We start from the raw sequence: 25,676 nt of genomic DNA, 5'->3' as shown, positions 1-25,676 counted from the left end.
AGTGAAGCATCGGAATCTAAAACTGGACTCACAGGAGAGGTTCAAATCATAGAAAGTTAGAGTGTCAGTCCTCTTGTACTTACGTCGGCATTGTGCCTTTTGTATTAAATTCCGGTGCAATTTCTGTGTTTCATCGTCAATAAGAAGGTCCAAGGGATACAGTAAATCTGAGGTGAAGCATCGGAATCTAAAACTGGACTCACAGGAGAGGTTCAAATCATAGACAGTTAGAGTGTCAGTCCTCTTGTAGTTATGTCGGCATTGTGCCTTTTGTATTAAATTCCGGTGCAATTTCTTTGTTTCATTGTCAATAAGAAGGTGCAAGGTATACGGTAAACCTGAAGTGACGCATCGGAATCTAAAACTGGACTCTCAGGAGAATTTCAAATCATAGAAAGAGAGAGTGACAGTCCTCTTTTACTTAAGTCGGCATTGTGCCTTTTGAATTAAATTCCGATGAAGTTTATGTCTTTCATCGTCAATAAGAAGGACCAAGGGATACAGTAAACCATAAGTGAAGCATCGGAATCTAAAACTGGACTCACAGGAGATTTCCAAATCATAGAAAGGGAGAGTGTCAGTCCTCTTGTATTTAAGTCGGCATTGTGCCTTTTGGATTAAATTCGGATGCAATTTCTGTGTTTCATCGTCAATAAGAAGGTGCAAGGTATACAGTAAACCTGAAGTGAAGCATCGGAATCTAAAACTGGACTCACATGTGAAGTTCAAATCATAGAAAGTGAGAGTGTCAATCCTGTTTTACTTAAGTCGGCATTGTGCCTTCTGAATTAAATTCGGATGCAATTTCTTAGTTTCATCGTCAATAAGAAGGTCCAAGGAATACAGTACACCTGAAGTGAAGCATCGGAATCTAAAACTGGACTCACAGGAGATGTTCAAATCATAGTTAAATTGTCAGTCCTCTTGTACTTAAGTCGGCATTGTGCCTTTTGAATCTAATTCCGATGCAATTTCTGTGTTTCATCGTCAATAAGAAGGTCCAAGGGATTCATTAAACCTGAAATGAAGCATCGGAATCTAAAACTGGAATCGCAGGAGAGGTTCAAATCATAGAAAGAAAGAGTGTCAGTCCTGTTTTACTTAAGTCGGCATTGTGCCTTTTGTATTAAATTCGGATGCAATTTCTGTATTCCATCGTCAATAAGAAGGTCAAAGGGATACAGTAAACCTGAAGTGAAGCATCGGAATCTAAAACTGGACTCACAGGAGACGCTCAAATCATAGAGAGTGAGATTGTCAGTCCTCATGTACTTAAGTCGGCATTGTGCCTTTTGTATTAAATTCGGATGCAATTTCTGGGTTTCATCGTCAATAAGAAGGTCCAAGGGATACAGTAAACTTGAAATGAAGTATTGGAATCTAAAACTGGGCTCACAGGAGAGGTTCAAATCATAGAAAATTAGAGTGTCTGCCCTCTTTTACTTCAGTCGGCATCGTGCCATTTGTATTAAATTCGGATGCAAACTCTGTGTTTCATCGTCAATAAGAAGGTCCAAGGGAAACAGTAAACCTGAAGTGAAGCATCGGAATCTAAAACTGGACTCACAGGAGAGGTTCAAATCATAGAAAGTGAGAGTGTCTGTCCTCTTTTACTTAAGTCGGCATTGTGCCTTTTGTATTAAATTCGGATGCAATTTCTGTATTCCATCGTCAATAAGAAGGTCAAAGGAATACAGTAAACCTGAAGTGAAGCATCGGAATCTAAAACTGGACTCACAGGAGAGGTTCAAATCATAGAGAGTGAGATTGTCAGTCGTCATGTACTTAAGTCGGCATTGTGCCTTTTGTATTAAATTGGGATGCAATATCTGGTTTCATCGTCAATAAGAAGGTCCAAGGGATTCAGTAAACTTGAAATGAAGTATTGCAATCTAAAACTGGGCTCACAGGAGAGGTTCAAATCATAGAAAGTTAGAGTGTCTGCCCTCTTGTACTTCAGTCGGCATCGTGCCTTTTGTATTAAATTAGGATGCAAACTCTGTGTTTCATCGTCAATAAGAAGGTCCAAGGGAAACAGTAAACCTGAAGTGACGCATCGGAATCTAAAACTGGACTCTCAGGAGAATTTCAAATCATAGAAAGTGAGAGTGTCCGTCCTCTTTTACTTAAGTCGGCATTGTGCCTTATGTATTAAATTCGGATGCAACTTCTGTGTTTCATCGTCAATGAGAAGGTCCAAGGGATATAGTAAACCTGAAGTGACGCATCGGAATCTAAAACTGGACTCACAGGAGATGTTCAAATCATAGTTAAATTGTCAGTCCTCTTGTACTTAAGTCGGCATTGTGCCTTTGGATTAAATTCTGATGCAATTTCTGTGTTTCATCGTCAATAGGAAGGTGCAAGGTATACAGTAAACCAGAAGTGAAGCATCGGAATCTAAAACTGGACTCACAGGAGAGGTTCAAATTGTAGAGAGTTAGAGTGTCAGTCCTCTTGTACTTAAGTCGGCATTGTGCCTTTTGAATCTAATTCCGATGCAATTTCTGTGTTTCATCGTCAATAAGAAGGTCCAAGGGATTCATTAAACCTGAAATGAAGCATCGGAATCTAAAACTGGACTCGCAGGAGAGGTTCAAATCATAGAAAGAGAGAGTGTCAGTCCTCTTGTAGTTATGTCGGCATTGTGCCTTTTGAATCTAATTCCGATGCAATTTCTGTGTTTCATCGTCTATAAGAAGGTCCAAGGGATTCAGTAAACCTGAAATGAAGCATCGGAATCTAAAACTGGACTCACAGGAGAGGTTCAAATCATAGAAAGAGAGAGTGTCAGTCCTCTTTTACTTAAGTCGGCATTGTGCCTTTTGTATTAAATTCGGATGCAATTTCTGTATTCCATCGTCAATAAGAAGGTCAAAGGGATACAGTATACCTGAAGTGAAGCATCGGAATCTAAAACTGGACTCACAGGAGAGGTTCAATTCATAGAAATTTAGAGAGTCAGTCCTCTAGTAGTTATGTCGGCATTGTGCCTTTTGAATCTAATTCCGATGCAATTTCTGTGTTTCATCGTCAATAAGAAGGTCCAAGGGATTCAGTAAACCTGAAATGAAGCATCGGAATCTAAAATTGGACTCACAGGAGAGGTTCAAATCATAGAAAGAGAGAGTGTCAGTCCTCTATTACTTAAGTCGGCATTGTGCCTTTTGTATTAAATTCGGATGTAATTTCTGTATTCCATCGTCAATAAGAAGGTCAAAGGGATACAGTAAACCTGAAGTGAAGCATCGGAATCTAAAACTGGACTCATAGGAGAGGTTTAAATCCTAGAAAGTGAGAGTGTCAGCTCTCTTTTACTTAAGTCGGCATTGTGCCTTTTGTATTAAATTCGGATGCATTTTCTGTGTTTCATCGTCAATAAGAAGGACCAAGGGATACAGTAAACCTGAAGTGAAGCATCGGAATCTAAAACTAGACTCACAGGAGAGGTTCAAATCATAGAGAGTGAGATTGTCAGTCGTCATGTACTTAAGTCGGCATTGTGCCTTTTGTATTAAATTGGGATGCAATATCTGGGTTTCATCGTCAATAAGAAGATCCAAGGGATTCAGTAAACTTGAAATGAAGTATTGCAATCTAAAACTGGGCTCACAGGAGAGGTTCAAATCATAGAAAGATAGAGTGTCTGCCCTCTTGAACTTCAGTCGGCATCGTGCCTTTTGTATTAAATTAGGATGCAAACTCTGTGTTTCATCGTCAATAAGAAGGTCCAAGGGAAACAGTAAACCTGAAGTGAAGCATCGGAATCTAAAACTGGACTCACAGGAGAGGTTCAAATCATAGAAACTGAGAGTGTCTGTCCTCTTTTACTTAAGTCGGGATTGTGCCCTTTGTATTAAATTCCGATGCAATTTCTGTGTTTCATCGTCAATAAGAAGGTGCTAGGTATACAGTAAACCAGAAGTGAAGCATCGGAATCTAAAACTGGACTCACATGAGAGGTTCAAATCATAGAAAGTGAGAGTGTCAGTACTCTTGTAGCTAAGTCGGCATTGTGCCTTTTGTATTAAATTCGGTGCAATTTCCGTGTTTCATCGTCAATTAAAAGGTCCGAGGGATACAGTAAACCTGAAGCGAAGCATCGGAATCTAAAACTGGACTCACAGGAGAGGTTCAAATCATAGAAAGTTAGAGTGTCAGTCCTCTTGTACTTATGTCGGCATTGTGCCTTTTGTATTAAATTTCGGTGCAATTTCTGTGTTTCATCGTCAATAAGAAGGTCCAAGGGATACAGTAAATCTGAGGTGAAGCATCGGAATCTAAAACTGGACTCACAGGAGAGGTTCAAATCATAGACAGTTAGAGTGTCAGTCCTCTTGTAGTTATGTCGGCATTGTGCCTTTTGTATTAAATTCCGATGCAATTTCTGTGTTTCATTGTCAATAAGAAGGTGCAAGGTATACGGTAAACCTGAAGTGACGCATCGGAATCTAAAACTGGACTCTCAGGAGAATTTCAAATCATAGAAAGAGAGAGTGACAGTCCTCTTTTACTTAAGTCGGCATTGTGCCTTTTGAATTAAATTCCGATGAAGTTTATGTCTTTCATCGTCAATAAGAAGGACCAAGGGATACAGTAAACCATAAGTGAAGCATCGGAATCTAAAACTGGACTCACAGGAGATTTCCAAATCATAGAAAGGGAGAGTGTCAGTCCTCTTGTATTTAAGTCGGCATTGTGCCTTTTGGATTAAATTCGGATGCAATTTCTGTGTTTCATCGTCAATAAGAAGGTGCAAGGTATACAGTAAACCTGAAGTGAAGCATCGGAATCTAAAACTGGACTCACATGTGAAGTTCAAATCATAGAAAGTGAGAGTGTCAATCCTGTTTTACTTAAGTCGGCATTGTGCCTTCTGAATTAAATTCGGATGCAATTTCTTAGTTTCATCGTCAATAAGAAGGTCCAAGGAATACAGTACACCTGAAGTGAAGCATCGGAATCTAAAACTGGACTCACAGGAGATGTTCAAATCATAGTTAAATTGTCAGTCCTCTTGTACTTAAGTCGGCATTGTGCCTTTTGAATCTAATTCCGATGTAATTTCTGTGTTTCATCGTCAATAAGAAGGTCCAAGGGATTCATTAAACCTGAAATGAAGCATCGGAATCTAAAACTGGACTCGCAGGAGAGGTTCAAATCATAGAAAGAGAGAGTGTCAGTCCTCTTGTAGTTATGTCGGCATTGTGCCTTTTGAATCTAATTCCGATGCAATTTCTGTGTTTCATCGTCAATAAGAAGGTTCAAGGGATTCAGTAAACCTGAAATGAAGCATCGGAATCTAAAACTGGACTCACAATAGAGGTTCAAATCATAGAAAGAGAGAGTGTCAGTCCTCTTTTACTTAAGTCGGCATTGTGCCTTTTGTGTTAAATTCGGATGCAATTTCTGTATTCCATCTTCAATAAGAAGGTCAAAGGGATACAGTAAACCTGAATTGAAGCATCGGAATCTAAAACTGGACTCAAAGGAGAGGTTCAAATCATAGAAATTTAGAGCGTCAGTCCTCTTGTAGTTATGTCGGCATTGTGAATTTTGAATCTAATTCCGATGCAATTTCTGTGTTTCATCGTCAATAAGAAGGTCCAAGGGATTCAGTAAACCTGAAATGAAGCATCGGAATCTAAAACTGGACTCACAGGAGAGGTTCTTATCATAGAAAGAGAGAGTGTCTGTCCTCTTTTACTTAAGTCTGCATTGTGCCTTTTGTATTAAATTCGGATGCAATTTCTGGGTTTCATCGTCAATAAGAAGGTCCAAGGGATACAGTAAACTTGAAATGAAGTATTGGAATCTAAAACTGGGCTCACAGGAGAGGTTCAAATCATAGAAAGTTAGAGTGTCTGCCCTCTTTTACTTCAGTCGGCATCGTGCCATTTGTATTAAATTCGGATGCAAACTCTGTGTTTCATCGTCAATAAGAAGGTCCAAGGGAAACAGTAAACCTGAAGTGAAGCATCGGAATCTAAAACTGGACTCACAGGAGAGGTTCAAATCATAGAAAGTGAGAGTGTCTGTCCTCTTTTACTTAAGTCTGCATTGTGCCTTTTGTATTACATTCGGATGCAATTTCTGTATTCCATCGTCAATAAGAAGGTCAAAGGAATACAGTAAACCTGAAGTGAAGCATCGGAATCTAAAACTGGACTCACAGGAGAGGTTCAAATCATAGAGAGTGAGATTGTCAGTCGTCATGTACTTAAGTCGGCATTGTGCCTTTTGTATTAAATTGGGATGCAATATCTGGGTTTCATCGTCAATAAGAAGGTCCAAGGGATTCAGTAAACTTGAAATGAAGTATTGCAATCTAAAACTGGGCTCACAGGAGAGGTTCAAATCATAGAAAGTTAGAGTGTCTGCCCTCTTGTACTTCAGTCGGCATCGTGCCTTTTGTATTAAATTAGGATGCAAACTCTGTGTTTCATCGTCAATAAGAAGGTCGAAGGGAAACAGTAAACCTGAAGTGAAGCATCGGAATCTAAAACTGGACTCACAGGAGAGGTTCAAATCATAGAAAGTGAGAGTGTCTGTCCTCTTTTACTTAAGTCGGGATTGTGTCCTTTGTATTAAATTCCGATGCAATTTCTGTGTTTCATCGTAAATAAGAAGGTGCTAGGTATACAGTAAACCAGAAGTGAAGCATCGGAATCTAAAACTGGACTCACATGAGAGGTTCAAATCATAGAAAGTGAGAGTGTCAGTCCTCTTGTAGCTAAGTCGGCATTGTGCCTTTTGTATTAAATTCGGTGCAATTTCCGTGTTTCATCGTCAATTAAAAGGTCCGAGGGATACAGTAAACCTGAAGTGAAGCATCGGAATCTAAAACTGGACTCACAGGAGAGGTTCAAATCATAGAAAGTTAGAGTGTCAGTCCTCTTGTAGTTATGTCGGCATTGTGCCTTTTGTATTAAATTCCGATGCAATTTCTGTGTTTCATCGTCAATAAGAAGGTGCAAGGTATACGGTAAACCTGAAGTGACGCATCGGAATCTAAAACTGGACTCTCAGGAGAATTTCAAATCATAGAAAGTGAGAGTGTCAGTCCTCTTTTACTTAAGTCGGCATTGTGCCTTATGTATTAAATTCGGATGCAACTTCTGTGTTTCATCGTCAATGAGAAGGTCCAAGGGATATAGTAAACCTGAAGTGAAGCATCGGAATCTAAAACTGGACTCACAGGAGAGGTTCAAATCATAGAAAGAGAGAGTGACAGTCCTCTTTAATTAAGTCGGCATTGTGCCTTTTGAATTAAATTCCGATGAAATTTCTGTCTTTCATCGTCAATAAGAAGGACCAAGGGATACAGTAAACCATAAGTGAAGCATCGGAATCTAAAACTGGACTCACAGGAGATTTCCAAATCATAGAAAGGGAGAGTGTCAGTCCTCTTGTATTTAAGTCGGCATTGTGCCTTTTGTATTAAATTCGGATGCAATTTCTGTGTTTCATCGTCAATAAGAAGGTGCAAGGTATACAGTAAACCTGAAGTGAAGCATTGGTATCTAAAACTGGACTCACATGTGAAGTTCAAACAATAGAAAGTGAGAGTGTCAATCCTCTTTTACTTAAGTCGGCATTGTGCCTTTTGTATTAAATTCGGATGCAATTTCTTAGTTTCATCGTTAATAAGAAGGTCCAAGGAATACAGTACACCTGAAGTGAAGCATCGGAATCTAAAACTGGACTCACAGGAGATGTTCAAATCATAGTTAAATTGTCAGTCCTCTTGTACTTAAGTCGGCATTGTGCCTTTTGGATTAAATTCTGATGCAATTTCTGTGTTTCATCGTCAACAGGAAGGTGCAAGGTATACAGTAAACCAGAAGTGAAGCATCGGAATCTAAAACTGGACTCACAGAAGAGGTTCAAATTGTAGAGAGTTAGAGTGTCAGTCCTCTTGTACTTAAGTCGCATTGTGCCTTTTGAATCTAATTCCGATGCAATTTCTGTGTTTCATCGTCAATAAGAAGGTCCAAGGGATTCATTAAACCTGAAATGAAGCATCGGAATCTAAAACTGGACTCGCAGGAGAGGTTCAAATCATAGAAATTTAGAGTGTCAGTCCTCTTGTAGTTATGTCGGCATTGTGCCTTTTGAATCTAATTCCGATGCAATTTCTGTGTTTCATCGACAATAAGAAGGTCCAAGGGATACAGTAAACCTGAAATGAAGCATCGGAATCTAAAACTGGACTCACAGGAGAGGTTCAAATCATAGAAAGAGAGAGTGTCAGTCCTCTTTTACTTAAGTCGGCATTGTGCCTTTTGTATTATATTCGGATGCAATTTCTGTATTCCATCGTCAATAAGAAGGTCAAAAGGATACAGTAAACCTGAAGTGAAGCATCGGAATCTAAAACTGGACTCACAGGAGAGGTTTAAATCCTAGAAAGTGAGAGTGTTGTTCCTTTTGTACTTAAGTCGGCATTGTGCCTTTTGTATTAAATTCGGATGCAATTTCTGTGTTTCATCGTCAATAAGAAGGTCCAAGGGATACAGTAAACCTGAAGTGAAGCATCGGAATCTAAAACTGGACTCACAGGAGAGGCTCAAATCATAGAGAGTGAGATTGTCAGTCCTCATGTACTTAAGTCGGCATTGTGCCTTTTGTATTAAATTCGGATGCAAGTTCTGGGTTTCATCGTCAATAAGAAGGTCCAAAGGATACAGTAAACTTGAAATGAAATATTGGAATCTAAAACTAGGCTCACAGGAGAGGTTCAAATCATAGAAAGTTAGAGTGATTGCCCTCTTGTACTTCAGCCGGCATCGTGCCTTTTGTATTAAATTTGGATGCAATTTCTGTATTCCATCGCCAATAAGAAGGTCAAAGGGATACAGTAAACCTGAAGTGAAGCATCGGAATCTAAAACTGGACTCATAGGAGAGGTTTAAATCCTAGAAAGTGAGAGTGTTGTTCCTTTTGTACTTAAGTCGGCATTGTGCCTTTTGTATTAAATTCGGATGCAATTTCTGGGTTTCATCGTCAATAAGAAGGTCCAAGGGATTCAGTAAACTTGAAATGAAGTATTGCAATCTAAAACTGGGCTCACAGGACAGGTTCAAATCATAGAAATTTAGAGTGTCTGCCCTCTTGTACTTCAGTCAGCATCGTGCCTTTTGTATTAAATTAGGATGCAAACTCTGTGTTTCATCGTCAATAAGAAGGTCCAAGGGAAACAGTAAACCTGAAGTGAAGCATCGGAATCTAAAACTGGACTCACAGGAGAGGTTCAAATCATAGAAAGTGAGAGTGTCTGTCCTCTTTTACTTAAGTCGGGATTGTGCCCTTTGTGTTAAATTCCGATGCAATTTCTGTGTTTCATCGTAAATAAGAAGGTGCTAGGTATACAGTAAACCAGAAGTGAAGCATCGGAATCTAAAACTGGACTCACATGAGAGGTTCAAATCATAGAAAGTGAGAGTGTCAGTCCTCTTGTAGCTAAGTCGGCATTGTGCCTTTTGTATTAAATTCGGTGCAATTTCCGTGTTTCATGGTCAATTAAAAGGTCCGAGGGATACAGTAAACCTGAAGTGAAGCATCGGAATCTAAAACTGGACTCACAGGAGAGGTTCAAATCATAGAAAGTTAGAGTGTCAGTCCTCTTATAGTTATGTCGGCATTGTGCCTTTTGTATTAAATTCCAATGCAATTTCTGTGTTTCATCGTGAATAAGGAGGTCCAAGGGATACAGTAAATCTGAGGTGAAGCATCGGAATGTAAAACTGGACTCACAGGAGAAGTTCAAATCATAGAAAGTTAGAGTGTCAGTCCTCTTGTAGTTATGTCGGCATTGTGCCTTTTGTATTAAATTCCGATGCAATTTCTGTGTTTCATCGTCAATAAGAAGGTGCAAGGTATACAGTAAACCAGAAGTGAAGCATCGGAATCTAAAACTGGACTCACAGGAGAGGTTCAAATCATAGAAAGTGAGAGTGTCAGTCCTCTTTTACTTAAGTCGGCATTGTGCCTTATGTATTAAATTCGGATGCAACTTCTGTGTTTCATCGTCAATGAGAAGGTCCAAGGGATATAGTAAACCTGCAGTGACGCATCGGAATCTAAAACTGGACACACAGGAGATGTTCAAATCATAGTTAAATTGTCAGTCCTCTTGTACTTAAGTCGGCATTGTGCCTTTGGATTAAATTCTGATGCAATTTCTGTGTTTCATCGTCAATAGGAAGGTGCAAGGTATACAGTAAACCAGAAGTGAAGCATCGGAATCTAAAACTGGACTCACAGGAGAGGTTCAAATTGTAGAGAGTTAGAGTGTCAGTCCTCTTGTACTTAAGTCGGCATTGTGCCTTTTGAATCTAATTCCGATGCAATTTCTGTGTTTCATCGTCAATAAGAAGGTCCAAGGGATTCAGTAAACCTGAAATGAAGCATCGGAATCTAAAACTGGACTCACAGGAGAGGTTCAAATCATAGAAAGAGAGAGTGTCAGTCCTCTTTTACTTAAGTCGGCATTGTGCCTTTTGTATTAAATTCGGATGCAATTTCTGTATTCCATCGTCAATAAGAAGGTCAAAGGGATACAGTATACCTGAAGTGAAGCATCGGAATCTAAAACTGGACTCACAGGAGAGGTTCAATTCATAAAAATTTAGAGAGTCAGTCCTCTAGTAGTTATTTCGGCATTGTGCCTTTTGAATCTAATTCCGATGCAATTTCTGTGTTTCATCGTCAATAAGAAGGTCCAAGGGATTCAGTAAACCTGAAATGAAGCATCGGAATCTAAATCTGGACTCACAGGAGAGGTTCAAATCATAGAAAGAGAGAGTGTCAGTCCTCTTTTACTTAAGTCGGCATTGTGCCTTTTGTATTAAATTCGGATGCAATTTCTGTATTCCATCGTCAATAAGAAGGTCAAAGGGATACAGTAAACCTGAAGTGAAGCATCGGAATCTAAAACTGGACTCATAGGAGACGTTTAAATCCTAGAAAGTGAGAGTGTCAGCTCTCTTTTACTTAAGTCGGCATTGTGCCTTTTGTATGAAATTCGGATGAATTTTCTGTGTTTCATCGTCAATAAGAAGGTCCAAGGGATACAGTAAACCTAAAGTGAAGCATCGGAATCTAAAACTGGACTCACAGGAGAGGTTCAAATCATAGAGAGTGAGATTGTCAGTCGTCATGTACTTAAGTCGGCATTGTGCCTTTTGTATTAAATTGGGATGCAATATCTGGGTTTCATCGTCAATAAGAAGGTCCAAGGGATTCAGTAAACTTGAAATGAAGTATTGCAATCTAAAACTGGGCTCACAGGAGAGGTTAAAATCATAGGAAGATAGAGTGTCTGCCCTCTTCTACTTCAGTCAGCATCGTGCCTTTTGTATTAAATTAGGATGCAAACTCTGTGTTTCATCGTCAATAAGAAGGTCCAAGGGAAACAGTAAACCTGAAGTGAAGCATCGGAATCTAAAACTGGACTCACAGGAGAGGTTCAAATTGTAGAGAGTTAGAGTGTCAGTCCTCTTGTACTTAAGTCGGCATTGTGCCTTTTGAATCTAATTCCGATGCAATTTCTGTGTTTCATCGTCAATAAGAAGGTCCAAGGGATTCATTAAACCTGAAATGAAGCATCGGAATCTAAAACTGGACTCGCTGGAGAGGTTCAAATCACAGAAAGAGAGAGTGTCAGTCCTCTTGTAGTTATGTCGGCATTGTGCCTTTTGAATCTAATTCCGATGCAATTTCTGTGTTTCATCGTCAATAAGAAGGTCCAAGGGATTCAGTAAACCTGAAATGAAGCATCGGAATCTAAAACTGGACTCACAGGAGAGGTTCAAATCATAGAAAGAGAGAGTGTCAGTCCTCTTTTACTTAAGTCGGCATTGTGCCTTTTGTATTAAATTCGGATGCAATTTCTGTATTCCATCGTCAATAAGAAGGTCAAAGGGATACAGTATACCTGAAGTGAAGCATCGGAATCTAAAACTGGACTCACATGAGAGGTTCAATTCATAGAAATTTAGAGAGTCAGTCCTCTAGTAGTTATTTCGACATTGTGCCTTTTGAATCTAATTCCGATGCAATTTCTGTGTTTCATCGTCAATAAGAAGGTCCAAGGGATTCAGTAAACCTGAAATGAAGCATCGGAATCTAAAACTGGACTCACAGGAGAGGTTCAAATCATAGAAAGAGAGAGTGTCAGTCCTCTTTTACTTAAGTCGGCATTGTGCCTTTTGTATTAAATTCGGATGCAATTTCTGTATTCCATCGTCAATAAGAAGGTCAAAGGGATACAGTAATCCTGAAGTGAAGCATAGGAATCTAAAACTGGACTCATAGGAGAGGTTTAAATCCTAGAAAGTGAGAGTGTCAGCTCTCTTTTACTTAAGTCGGCATTGTGCCTTTTGTATTAAATTCGGATGCATTTTCTGTGTTTCATCGTCAATAAGAAGGTCCAAGGGATACAGTAAACCTGAAGTGAAGCATCGGAATCTAAAACTGGACTCACAGGAGAGGTTCAAATCATAGAGAGTGAGATTGTTAGTCGTCATGTACTTAAGTCGGCATTGTGCCTTTTGTATTAAATTGGGATGCAATATCTGGGTTTCATCGTCAATAAGAAGGTCCAAGGGATTCAGTAAACTTGAAATGAAGTATTGCAATCTAAAACTGGGCTCACAGGAGAGGTTAAAATCAAAGAAAGATTGAGTGTCTGCCCTCTTCTACTTCAGTCGGCATCGTGCCTTTTGTATTAAATTAGGATGCAAACTCTGTGTTTCATCGTCAATAAGAAGGTCCAAGGGAAACAGTAAACCTGAAGTGAAGCATCGGAATCTAAAACTGGACTCACAGGAGAGGTTCAAATCATAGAAACTGAGAGTGTCTGTCCTCTTTTACTTAAGTCGGGATTTGCCCTTTGTATTAAATTCCGATGCAATTTCTGTGTTTCATCGTCAATAAGAAGGTGCTAGGTATACAGTAAACCAGAAGTGAAGCATCGGAATCTAAAACTGGACTCACATGAGAGGTTCAAATCATAGAAAGTGAGAGTGTCAGTCCTCTTGTAGCTAAGTCGGCATTGTGCCTTTTGAATTAAATTCGGTGCAATTTCCGTGTTTCATCGTCAATTAAAAGGTCCGAGGGATACAGTAAACCTGAAGTGAAGCATCGGAAACTAAAACTGGACTCACAGGAGAGGTTCAAATCATAGAAAGTTAGAGTGTCAGTTCTCTTTTACTTATGTCGGCATTGTGCCTTTTGTATTAAATTCCGATGCAATTTCTGTGGTTCATCGTCAATAAGAAGGTCCAAGGGATACAGTAAATCTGAGGTGAAGCATCGGAATCTAAAACTGGACTCACAGGAGAGGTTCAAATCATAGACAGTTAGAGTGTCAGTCCTCTTGTAGTTATGTCGGCATTGTGCCTTTTGTATTAAATTCCGATGCAATTTCTGTGTTTCATTGTCAATAAGTAGGTGCAAGGTATACGGTAAACCTGAAGTGACGCATCGGAATCTAAAACTGGACTCTCAGGAGAATTTCAAATCATAGAAAGTGAGAGTGTCAGTCCTCTTTTACTTATGTCGGCATTGTGCCTTATGTATTAAATTCGGATGCAATTTCTGTGTTTCATCGTCAATGAGAAGGTCCAAGGGATATAGTAAACCTGAAGTGAAGCATCGGAATCTAAAACTGGACTCACAGGAGAGGTTCAAATCATAGAAAGAGAGAGTGACAGTCCTCTTTTACTTAAGTCGGCATTGTGCCTTTTGAATTAAATTCCGATGAAGTTTATGTCTTTCATCGTCAATAAGAAGGACCAAGGGATACAGTAAACCATAAGTGAAGCATCGGAATCTAAAACTGGACTCACAGGAGATTTCCAAATCATAGAAAGGGAGAGTGTCAGTCCTCTTGTATTTAAGTCGGCATTGTGCCTTTTGGATTAAATTCGGATGCAATTTCTGTGTTTCATCGTCAATAAGAAGGTGCAAGGTATACAGTAAACCTGAAGTGAAGCATCAGAATCTAAAACTGGACTCACATGTGAAGTTCAAAACATTGAAAGTGAGAGTGTCAATCCTGTTTTACTTAAGTCGGCATTGTGCCTTCTGAATTAAATTCGGATGCAATTTCTTAGTTTCATCGTCAATAAGAAGGTCCAAGGAATACAGTACTCCTGAAGTGAAGCATCGGAATCTAAAACTGGACTCACAGGAGATGTTCAAATCATAGTTAAATTGTCAGTCCTCTTGTACTTAAGTCGGCATTGTGCCTTTTGGATTAAATTCTGATGCAATTTCTGTGTTTCATCGTCAATAGGAAGGTGCAAGGTATACAGTAAACCAGAAGTGAAGCATCGGAATCTAAAACTGGACTCACAGGAGAGGTTCAAATTGTAGAGAGTTAGAGTGTCAGTCCTCTTGTACTTAAGTCGGCATTGTGCCTTTTGAATCTAATTCCGATGCAATTTCTGTGTTTCATCGTCAATAAGAAGGTCCAAGGGATTCATTAAACCTGAAATGAAGCATCGGAATCTAAAACTGGACTCGCAGGAGAGGTTCAAATCATAGAAAGAGAGAGTGTCAGTCCTCTTGTAGTTATGTCGGCATTGTGCCTTTTTAATCTAATTCCGATGCAATTTCTGTGTTTCATCGTCAATAAGAAGGTTCAAGGGATTCAGTAAACCTGAAATGAAGCATCGGAATCTAAAACTGGACTCACAATAGAGGTTCAAATCATAGAAAGAGAGAGTGTCAGTCCTCTTTTACTTAAGTCGGCATTGTGCCTTTTGTGTTAAATTCGGATGCAATTTCTGTATTCCATCGTCAATAAGAAGGTCAAAGGGATACAGTAAACCTGAATTGAAGCATCGGAATCTAAAACTGGACTCAAAGGAGAGGTTCAAATCATAGAAATTTAGAGCGTCAGTCCTCTTGTAGTTATGTCGGCATTGTGCCTTTTGAATCTAATTCCGATGCAATTTCTGTGTTTCATCGTCAATAAGAAGGTCCAAGGGATTCAGTAAACCTGAAATGAAGCATCGGAATCTAAAACTGGACTCACAGGAGAGGTTCAAATCATAGAAAGAGAGAGTGTCAGTCCTCTTTTACTTAAGTCGGCATTGTGCCTTTTGTATTAAATTCGGATACAATTTCTGTATTCCATCGTCAATAAGAAGGTCAAAGGGATACAGTAAACCTGAAGTGAAGCATCGGAATCTAAAACTGGACTCACAGGAGAGGTTCAAATCATAGAGAGTGAGATTGTCAGTCGTCATGTACTTAAGTCGGCATTGTGCCTTTTGTATTAAATTGGGATGCAATATCTGGGTTTCATCGTCAATAAGAAGGTCCAAGGGATTCACTAAATTTGAAATGAAGTATTGCAATCTAAAACTGGGCTCACAGGAGAGGTTCAAATCATAGAAAGTTAGAGTGTCTGCCCTCTTGTACTTCAGTCGGCATCGTGCCTTTTGTATTAAATTAGGATGCAAACTCTGTGTTTCATCGTCAATAAGAAGGTCCAAGGGAAATAGTAAACCTGAAGTGAAGCATCGGAATCTAAAACTGGACTCACAGGAGAGGTTCAAATCATAGAAAGTGAGAGTGTCTGTCCTCTTTTACTTAAGTCGGGATTGTGCCCTTTGTATTAAATTCCGATGCAATTTCTGTGTTTCATCGTAAATAAGAAGGTGCTAGGTATACAGTAAACCAAAAGTGAAGCATCGGAATCTAAAACTGGACTCACATGAGAGGTTCAAATCATAGAAAGTGAGAGTGTCAGTCCTCTTGTAGCTAAGTCGGCATTGTGCCTTTTGTATTAAATTCGGTGCAATTTCCGTGTTTCATCGTCAATTAAAAGGTCCGAGGGATACAGTAAACCTGAAGTGAAGCATCGGAATCTAAAACTGGACTCACAGGAGAGGTTCAAATCATAGAAAGTTAGAGTGTCAGTCCTCTTGTAGTTATGTCGGCATTGTGCCTTTTGTATTAAATTCCGATGCAATTTCTGTGTTTCATCGTCAATAAGAAGGTGCAAGGTATACGGTAAACCTGAAGTGACGCATCGGAATCTAAAACTGGACTCTCAGGAGAATTTCAAATCATAGAAAGTGACAGTGTCAGTCCTCTTTTACTTAAGTCGGCATTGTGCCTTATGTATTAAATTCGGATGCAACTTCTGTGTTTCATCGTCAATGAGAAGGTCCAAGGGATATAGTAAACCTGAAGTGAAGCATCGGAATCTAAAACTGGACTCACAGAAGAGGTTCAAATCATAGAAAGAGAGAGTGACAGTCCTCTTTAATTAAGTCCGCATTGTGCCTTTTGAATTAAATTCCGATGAAATTTCTGTCTTTCATCGTCAATAAGAAGGACCAAGGGATACAGTAAACCATAAGTGAAGCATCGGAATCTAAAACTGGACTCACAGGAGATTTCCAAATCATAGAAAGGGAGAGTGTCAGTCCTCTTGTATTTAAGTCGGCATTGTGCCTTTTGGATTAAATTCGGATGCAATTTCTGTGTTTCATCGTCAATAAGAAGGTGCAAGGTATACAGTAAACCTGAAGTGAAGCATCGGAATCTAAAACTGGACTCACATGTGAAGTTCAAACCATAGAAAGTGAGAGTTTCAATCCTCTTTTACTTAAGTCGGCATTGTGCCTTTTGAATCTAATTCCATTGCAATTTCTGTGTTTCATCGTCAATAAGAAGGTCCAAGGGATTCATTAAACCTGCAATGAAGCATCGGAATCTAAAACTGGACTCGCAGGAGAGGTTCAAATCATAGAAAGAGAGAGTGTCAGTCCTCTTGTAGTTATGTCGGCATTGTGCCTTTTGAATCTAATTCCGATGCAATTTCTGTGTTTCATCGTCAATAAGAAGGTCCACGGGATTCAGTAAACCTGAAATGAAGCATCGGAATCTAAAACTGGACTCACAGGAGTAGTTCAAATCATAGAAAGAGAGAGTGTCAGTCCTCTTTTACTTAAGTCGGCATTGTGCCTTTTGTATTAAATTCGGATGCAATTTCTGTATTCCATCGTCAATAAGAAGGTCAAAGGGATACAGTAAACCTGAATTGAAGCATCGGAATCTAAAACTGGACTCAAAGGGGAGGTTCAAATCATAGAAATTTAGAGTGTCAGTCCTCTTGTAGTTATGTCGGCATTGTGCCTTTTGAATCTAATTCCGATGCAATTTCTGTGTTTCATCGACAATAAGAAGGTCCAAGGGATACAGTAAACCTGAAATGAAGCATCGGAATCTAAAACTGGACTCACAGGAGAGGTTCAAATCATAGAAAGAGAGAGTGTCAGTCCTCTTTTACTTAAGTCGGCATTGTGCCTTTTGTATTATATTCGGATGCAATTTCTGTATTCCATCGTCAATAAGAAGGTCAAAGGGATACAGTAAACCTGAAGTGAAGCATCGGAATCTAAAACTGGACTCACAGGAGAGGTTTAAATCCTAGAAAGTGAGAGTGTTATTCCTCTTGTACTTAAGTCGGCATTGTGCCTTTTGTATTAAATTCGGATGCAATTTCTGTGTTTCATCGTCAATAAGAAGGTCCAAGGGATACAGTAAACCTGAAGTGAAGCATCGGAATCTAAAACTGGACTCACAGGAGAGGCTCAAATCATAGAGAGTGAGATTGTCAGTCCTCATGTACTTAAGTCGGCATTGTGCCTTTTGTATTAAATTCGGATGCAATTTCTGGGTTTCATCGTCAATAAGAAGGTCCAAAGGATACAGTAAACTTGAAATGAAGTATTGGAATCTAAAACTAGGCTCACAGGAGAGGTTCAAATCATAGAAAGTTAGAGTGTCTGCCCTCTTGTACTTCAGTCGGCATCGTGCCTTTTGTATTAAATTCGGATGCAATTTCTGTATTCCATCGTCAATAAGAAGGTCAAAGGGATACAGTAAACCTGAAGTGAAGCATCGGAATCTAAAACTGGACTCATAGGAGAGGTTTAAATCCTAGACAGTGAGAGTGTCAGCTCTCTTTTACTTAAGTCAGCATTGTGCCTTTTGTATTAAATTCGGATGCATTTTCTGTGTTTCATCGTCAATAAGAAGGTCCAAGGGATACAGTAAACCTGAAGTGAAGCATCGGAATCTAAAACTGGACTCACAGGAGAGGTTCAAATCATAGAGAGTGAGATTGTCAGTCGTCATGTACTTAAGTCGGCATTGTGCCTTTTGTATTAAATTGGGATGCAATATCTGGGTTTCATCGTCAATAAGAAGGTCCAAGGGATTCAGTAAACTTGAAATGAAGTATTGCAATCTAAAACTGGGCTCACAGGAGAGGTTCAAATCATAGAAAGTTAGAGTGTCTGCCCTCTTGTACTTCAGTCGGCATCGTGCCTTTTGTATTAAATTAGGATGTAAACTCTGTGTTTCATCGTCAATAAGAAGGTCCAAGGGAAACAGTAAACCTAAAGTGAAGCATCGGAATCTAAAACTGGACTCACAGGAGAGGTTCAAATCATAGAAAGTGAGAGTGTCTGTCCTCTTTTACTTAAGTCGGGATTGTGCCCTTTGTATTAAATTCCGATGCAATTTCTGTGTTTCATCGTAAATAAGAAGGTGCTAGGTATACAGTAAACCAGAAGTGAAGCATCGGAATCTAAAACTGGACTCACATGAGAGGTTCAAATCATAGAAAGTGAGAGTGTCAGTCCTCTCGTAGCTAAGTCGGCATTGTGCCTTTTGTATTAAATTCGGTGCAATTTCCGTGTTTCATGGTCAATTAAAAGGTCCGAGGGATACAGTAAACCTGAAGTGAAGCATCGGAATCTAAAACTGGACTCACAGGAGAGGTTCAAATCATAGAAAGTTAGAGTGTCAGTCCTCTTGTAGTTATGTCGGCATTGTGCCTTTTGTATTAAATTCCGATGCAATTTCTGTGTTTCATCGTCAATAAGGAGGTCCAAGGGATACAGTAAATCTGTGGTGAAGCATCGGAATGTAAAACTGGACTCACAGGAGAGGTTCAAATCATAAAAAGTTAGAGTGTCAGTCCTCTTGTAGTTATGTCGGCATTGTGCCTTTTGTATTAAATTCCGATGCAATTTCTGTGTTTCATCGTCAATAAGAAGGTGCAAGGTATACGGAAAACCTGAAGTGACGCATCGGAATCTAAAACTGGCCTCTCAGGAGAATTTCAAATCATAGAAAGTGAGAGTGTCAGTCCTCTTCTACTTAAGTCGGCATTGTGCCTTATGTATTATATTCGGATGCAATTTCTGTGTTTCATCGTCAATGGGAAGGTCCAAGGGATATAGTAAACCTGAAGTGAAGCATCGGAATCTAAAACTGGACTCACAGGAGAGGTTCAAATCATAGAAAGAGAGAGTGACAGTCCTCTTTTACTTAAGTCGGCATTGTGCCTTTTGAATTAAATTCCGATGAAATTTCTGTCTTTCATCGTCAATAAGAAGGACCAAGGGATACAGTAAACCATAAGTGAAGCATCGGAATCTAAAACTGGACTCACAGGAAATTTCCAAATCATAGAAAGGGAGAGTGTCAGTCCTCTTGTATTTAAGTCGGCATTGTGCCTTTTGGATTAAATTCGGATGCAATATCTGTGTTTCATCGTCAATAAGAAGGTGCAAGGTATACAGTAAACCTGAAGTGAAGCATTGGAATCTAAAACTGGACTCACATGTGAAGTTCAAATCATACAAAGTGAGAGTGTCAATCCTGTTTTACTTAAGTCGGCATTGTGAGTTTTGAATTAAATTCGGATGCAATTTCTCAGTTTCATCGTCAATAAGAAGGTCCAAGGAATACAGTACACCTGAAGTGAAGCATCGGAATCTAAAACTGGACTCAGAGGAGATGTTCAAATCATAGTTAAATTGTCAGTCCTCTTGTACTTAAGTCGGCATTGTGCCTTTTGGATTAAATTCTGATGCAATTTCTGTGTTTCATCGTCAATAGGAAGGTGCAAGGTATACAGTAAACCAGAAGTGAAGCATCGGAATCTAAAACTGGACTCACAGGAGAGGTTCAAATTGTAGAGAGTTAGAGTGTCAGTCCTCTTGTAGTTAAGTCGGCATTGTGCCTTTTGAATCTAATTCCGATGCAATTTCTGTGTTTCATCGTCAATAAGAAGGTCCAAGGGATTCACTAAACCTGAAATGAAGCATCGGAATCTAAAACTGGACTCGCAGGAGAGGTTCAAATCATAGAAAGAGAGAGTGTCAGTCCTCTTGTAGTTATGTCGGCATTGTGCCTTTTGAATCTAATTCCGATGCAATTTCTGTGTTTCATCGTCAATAAGAAGGTCCAAGGGATTCAGTAAACCTGAAATGAAGCATCGGAATCTAAAACTGGACTCACAGGAGAGGTTCAAATCATAGAAAGAGAGAGTGTCAGTCCTCTTTTACTTAAGTCGGCATTGTGCCTTTTGTATTAAATTCGGATGCAATTTCTGTATTCCATCGTCAATAAGAAGGTCAAAGGGATACAGTAAACCTGAATTGAAGCATCGGAATCTAAATCTGGACTCAAAGGGGAGGTTCAAATCATAGAAATTTAGAGTGTCAGTCCTCTTGTAGTTATGTCGGCATTGTGCCTTTTGAATCTAATTCCGATGCAATTTCTGTGTTTCATCGACAATAAGAAGGTCCAAGGGATACAGTAAACCTGAAATGAAGCATCGGAATCTAAAACTGGACTCACAGGAGAGGTTCAAATCATAGAAAGAGAGAGTGTCAGTCCTCTTTTCCTTAAGTCGGCATTGTGCCTTTTGTATTATATTCGGATGCAATTTCTGTATTCCATCGTCAATAAGAAGGTCAAAGGGATACAGTAAACCTGAAGTGAAGCATCGGAATCTAAAACTGGACTCACAGGAGAGGTTTAAATCCTAGAAAGTGAGAGTGTTATTCCTCTTGTACTTAAGTCGGCATTGTGCCTTTTGTATTAAATTCGGATGCAATTTCTGTGTTTCATCGTCAATAAGAAGGTCCAAGGGATACAGTAAACCTGAAGTGAAGCATCGGAATCTAAAACTGGACTCACAGGAGAGGCTCAAATCATATAGAGTGAGATTGTCAGTCCTCATGTACTTAAGTCGGCATTGTGCCTTTTGTATTAAATTGGGATGCAATTTCTGGGTTTCATCGTCAATAAGAAGGTCCAAAGGATACAGTAAACTTGAAATGAAGTATTGGAATCTAAAACTAGGCTCACAGGAGAGGTTCAAATCATAGAAAGTTAGAGTGTCTGCCCTCTTGTACTTCAGTCGGCATCGTGCCTTTTGTATTAAATTCGGATGCAATTTCTGTATTCCATCGTCAATAAGAAGGTCAAAGGGATACAGTAAACCTGAAGTGAAGCATCGGAATCTAAAACTGGACTCATAGGAGAGGTTTAAATCCTAGAAAGTGAGAGTGTCAGCTCTCTTTTACTTAAGTCGGCATTGTGCCTTTTGTATTATATTCGGATGCATTATCTGTGTTTCATCGTCAATAAGAAGGTCCAAGGGATACAGTAAACCTGAAGTGAAGCATCGGAATCTAAAACTGGACTCACAGGAGAGGTTCAAATCATAGAGAGTGAGATTGTCAGTCGTCATGTACTTAAGTCGGCATTGTGCCTTTTGTATTAAATTGGGATGCAATATCTGGGTTTCATCGTCAATAAGAAGGTCCAAGGGATTCAGTAAACTTGAAATGAAGTATTGCAATCTGAAACTGGGCTCACAGGAGAGGTTCAAATCATAGAAAGTTAGAGTGTCTGCCCTCTTGTACTTCAGTCGGCATCGTGCCTTTTGTATTAAATTAGGATGCAAACTCTGTGTTTCATCGTCAATAAGAAGGTCCAAGGGAAACAGTAAACCTGAAGTGGAGCATCGGAATCTAAAACTGGACTCACAGGAGAGGTTCAAATCATAGGAAGTGAGAGTGTCTGTCCTCTTTTACTTAAGTCGGGATTGTGCCCTTTGTATTAAATTCCGATGCAATTTCTGTGTTTCATCGTAAATAAGAAGGTGCTAGGTATACAGTAAACCAGAAGTGAAGCATCGGAATCTAAAACTGGACTCACATGAGAGGTTGAAATCATAGAAAGTGAGAGTGTCAGTCCTCTTGTAGCTAAGTCGGTATTGTGCCTTTTGTATTAAATTCGGTGCAATTTCCGTGTTTCATGGGCAATTAAAAGGTCCGAGGGATACAGTAAACCTGAAGTGAAGCATCGGAATCTAAAACTGGACTCACAGGAGAGGTTCAAATCATAGAAAGTTAGAGTGTCAGTCCTCTTGTAGTTATGTCGGCATTGTGCCTTTTGTATTAAATTCCGATGCAATTTCTGTGTTTCATCGTCAATAAGGAGGTCCAAGGGATACAGTAAATCTGAGGTGAAGCATCGGAATGTAAAACTGGACTCACAGGAGAGGTTCAAATCATAGAAAGTTAGAGTGTCAGTCCTCTTGTAGTTATGTCGGCATTGTGCCTTTTGTATTAAATTCCGATGCAATTTCTGTGTTTCATCGTCAATAAGAAGGTGCAAGGTATACGGTAAACCTGAAGTGACGCATCGGAATCTAAAACTGGACTCTCAGGAGAATTTCAAATCATAGAAAGTGAGAGTGTCAGTCCTCTTTTACTTAAGTCGGCATTGTGCCTTATGTATTAAATTCGGATGCAATTTCTGTGTTTCATCGTCAATGAGAAGGTCCAAGGGATATAGTAAACCTGAAGTGAAGCATCGGAATCTAAAACTGGACTCACAGGAGAGGTTCAAATCATAGAAAGAGAGTGTGACAGTCCTCTTTTACTTAAGTCGGCATTGTGCCTTTTGAATTAAATTCCGATGAAATTTCTGTCTTTCATCGTCAATAAGAAGGACCAAGGGATACAGTAAACCATAAGTGAAGCATCGGAATCTAAAACTGGACTCACAGGAGATTTCCAAATCATAGAAAGGGAGAGTGTCAGTCCTCTTGTATTTAAGTCGGCATTGTGCCTTTTGGATTAAATTCGGATGCAATATCTGTGTTTCATCGTCAATAAGAAGGTGCAAGGTATACAGTAAACCTGAAGTGAAGCATTGGAATCTAAAACTGGACTCACATGTGAAGTTCAAATCATAGAAAGTGAGAGTGTCAATCCTGTTTTACTTAAGTCGGCATTGTGAGTTTTGAATTAAATTCGGATGCAATTTCTTAGTTTCATCGTCAATAAGAAGGTCCAAGGAATACAGTACACCTGAAGTGAAGCATCGGAATCTAAAACTGGACACACAGGAGATGCTCAAATCATAGTTAAATTGTCAGTCCTCTTGTACTTAAGTCGGCATTGTGCCTTTTGGATTAAATTCTGATGCAATTTCTGTGTTTCATCGTCAATAGGAAGGTGCAAGGTATACAGTAAACCAGAAGTGAAGCATCGGAATCTAAAACTGGACTCACAGGAGAGGTTCAAATTGTAGAGAGTTTGAGTGTCAGTCCTCTTGTAGTTAAGTCGGCATTGTGCCTTTTGAATCTAATTCCGATGCAATTTCTGTGTTTCATCGTCAATAAGAAGGTCCAAGGGATTCACTAAACCTGAAATGAAGCATCGGAATCTAAAACTGGACTCGCAGGAGAGGTTCAAATCATAGAAAGATAGAGTGTCAGTCCTCTTGTAGTTATGTCGGAATTGTGCCTTTTGAATCTAATTCCGATGCAATTTCTGTGTTTCATCGTCAATAAGAAGGTCCAAGGGATTCAGTAAACCTGAAATGAAGCATCGGAATCTAAAACTGGACTCACAGGAGAGGTTCAAATCATAGAAAGAGAGAGTGTCAGTCCTCTTTTACTTAAGTCGGCATTGTGCCTTTTGTATTAAATTCGGATGCAATTTCTGTATTCCATCGTCAGTAAGAAGGTCAAAGGGATACAGTAAACCTGAATTGAAGCATCGGAATCTAAAACTGGACTCAAAGGAGAGGTTCAAATCATAGAAATTTAGAGCGTCAGTCCTCTTGTAGTTATGTCGGCATTTTGCCTTTTTCATCTAATTCCGATGCAATTTCTGTGTTTCATCGTCAATAAGAAGGTCCAAGGGATTCAGTAAACCTGAAATGAAGCATCGGAATCTAAAACTGGACTCACAGGAGAGGTTCAAATCATAGAAAGAGAGAGTGTCAGTCCTCTATTACTTAAGTCGGCATTGTGCCTTTTGTATTAAATTCGGATGCAATTTCTGTATTCCATCGTCGATAAGAAGGTCAAAGTGATACAGTAAACCTTAAGTGAAGCATCGGAAATTAAAACTGGACTCACAGGAGAGGTTTAAATCCTAGAAAGTGAGAGTGTTATTCGTCTTGTACTTAAGTCGGCATTGTGCCTTTTGTATTAAATTCGGATGCAATTTCTGTGTTTCATCGTCAATAAGAAGGTCCAAGGGATACAGTAAACCTGAAGTGAAGCATCGGAATCTAAAACTGGACTCACAGGAGAGGCTCAAATCATAGAGAGTGAGATTGTCAGTCCTCATGTACTTAAGTCGGCATTGTGCCTTTGTATTAAATTCGGATGCAATTTCTGGGTTTCATCGTCAATAAGAAGGTCCAAGGGATACAGTAAACTTGAAATGAAGTATTGGAATCTAAAACTGGGCTCACAGGAGAGGATCAAATCATAGAAAGTTAGAGTGTCTGCCCTCTTTTACTTCAGTCGGCATCGTGCCCTTTTGTATTAAATTCGGATGCAAACTCTGTGTTTCATCGTCAATAAGAAGGTCCAAGGGAAACAGTAAACCTGAAGTGAAGCATCGGAATCTAAAACTGGACTCACAGGAGAGGTTCAAATCATAGAAAGTGAGAGTGTCTGTCCTCTTTTACTTAAGTCGGCATTGTGCCTTTTGTATTAAATTCGGATGCAATTTCTGTATTCCATCGTCAATAAGAAGGTCAAAGGGATACAGTAAACCTGAAGTGAAGCATCGGAATCTGAAACTGGACTCACAGGAGAGGTTCAATTCATAGGAATTTAGAGAGTCAGTCCTCTTGTAGTTAGGTCGGCGTTGTGCCTTTTGAATCTAATTCCGATGCAATTTCTGTGTTTCATCGTCAATAAGAAGGTCCAAGGGATTCAGTAAACCTGAAATGAAGCATCGGAATCTAAAAGTGGACTCACAGGAGAGGTTCAAATCATAGAAAGAGAGAGTGTCAGTCCTCTTTTACTTAAGTCGGCATTGTGCCTTTTGTATTAAATTCGGATGCAATTTCTGTATTCCATCGTCAATAAGAAGGTCAAAGGGATACAGTAAACCTGAAGTGAAGCATCGGAATCTAAAACTGGACTCACAGGAGAGGTTTAAATCCTAGAAAGTGAGAGTGTCAGCTCTCTTTTACTTAAGTCGGCATTGTGCCTTTTGTATTAAATTCGGATGCAATTTCTGTGTTTCATCGTCAATAAGAAGGTCCAAGGGATACAGTAAACCTGAAGTAAAGCATCGGAATCTAAAACTGGACTCACAGGAGAGGTTCAAATCATAGAGAGTGAGATTGTCAGTCGTCATGTACTTAAGTCGGCATTGTGCTTTTGTATTAAATTCGGATGCAATATCTGGGTTTCATCGTCAATAAGAAGGTCCAAGGGATACAGTAAACTTGAAATGAAGTATTGCAATCTAAAACTGGGCTCACAGGAGAGGTTCAAATCATAGAAAATTAGAGTGTCTGCCCTC

The sequence above is a fragment of the Schistocerca americana genome, chromosome 10 (genome assembly GCF_021461395.2).
Source record: "Schistocerca americana isolate TAMUIC-IGC-003095 chromosome 10, iqSchAmer2.1, whole genome shotgun sequence".
Lineage (NCBI taxonomy): Eukaryota > Metazoa > Arthropoda > Insecta > Orthoptera > Acrididae > Schistocerca > Schistocerca americana.
Note: the sequence above shows the minus strand (reverse complement) of the source record.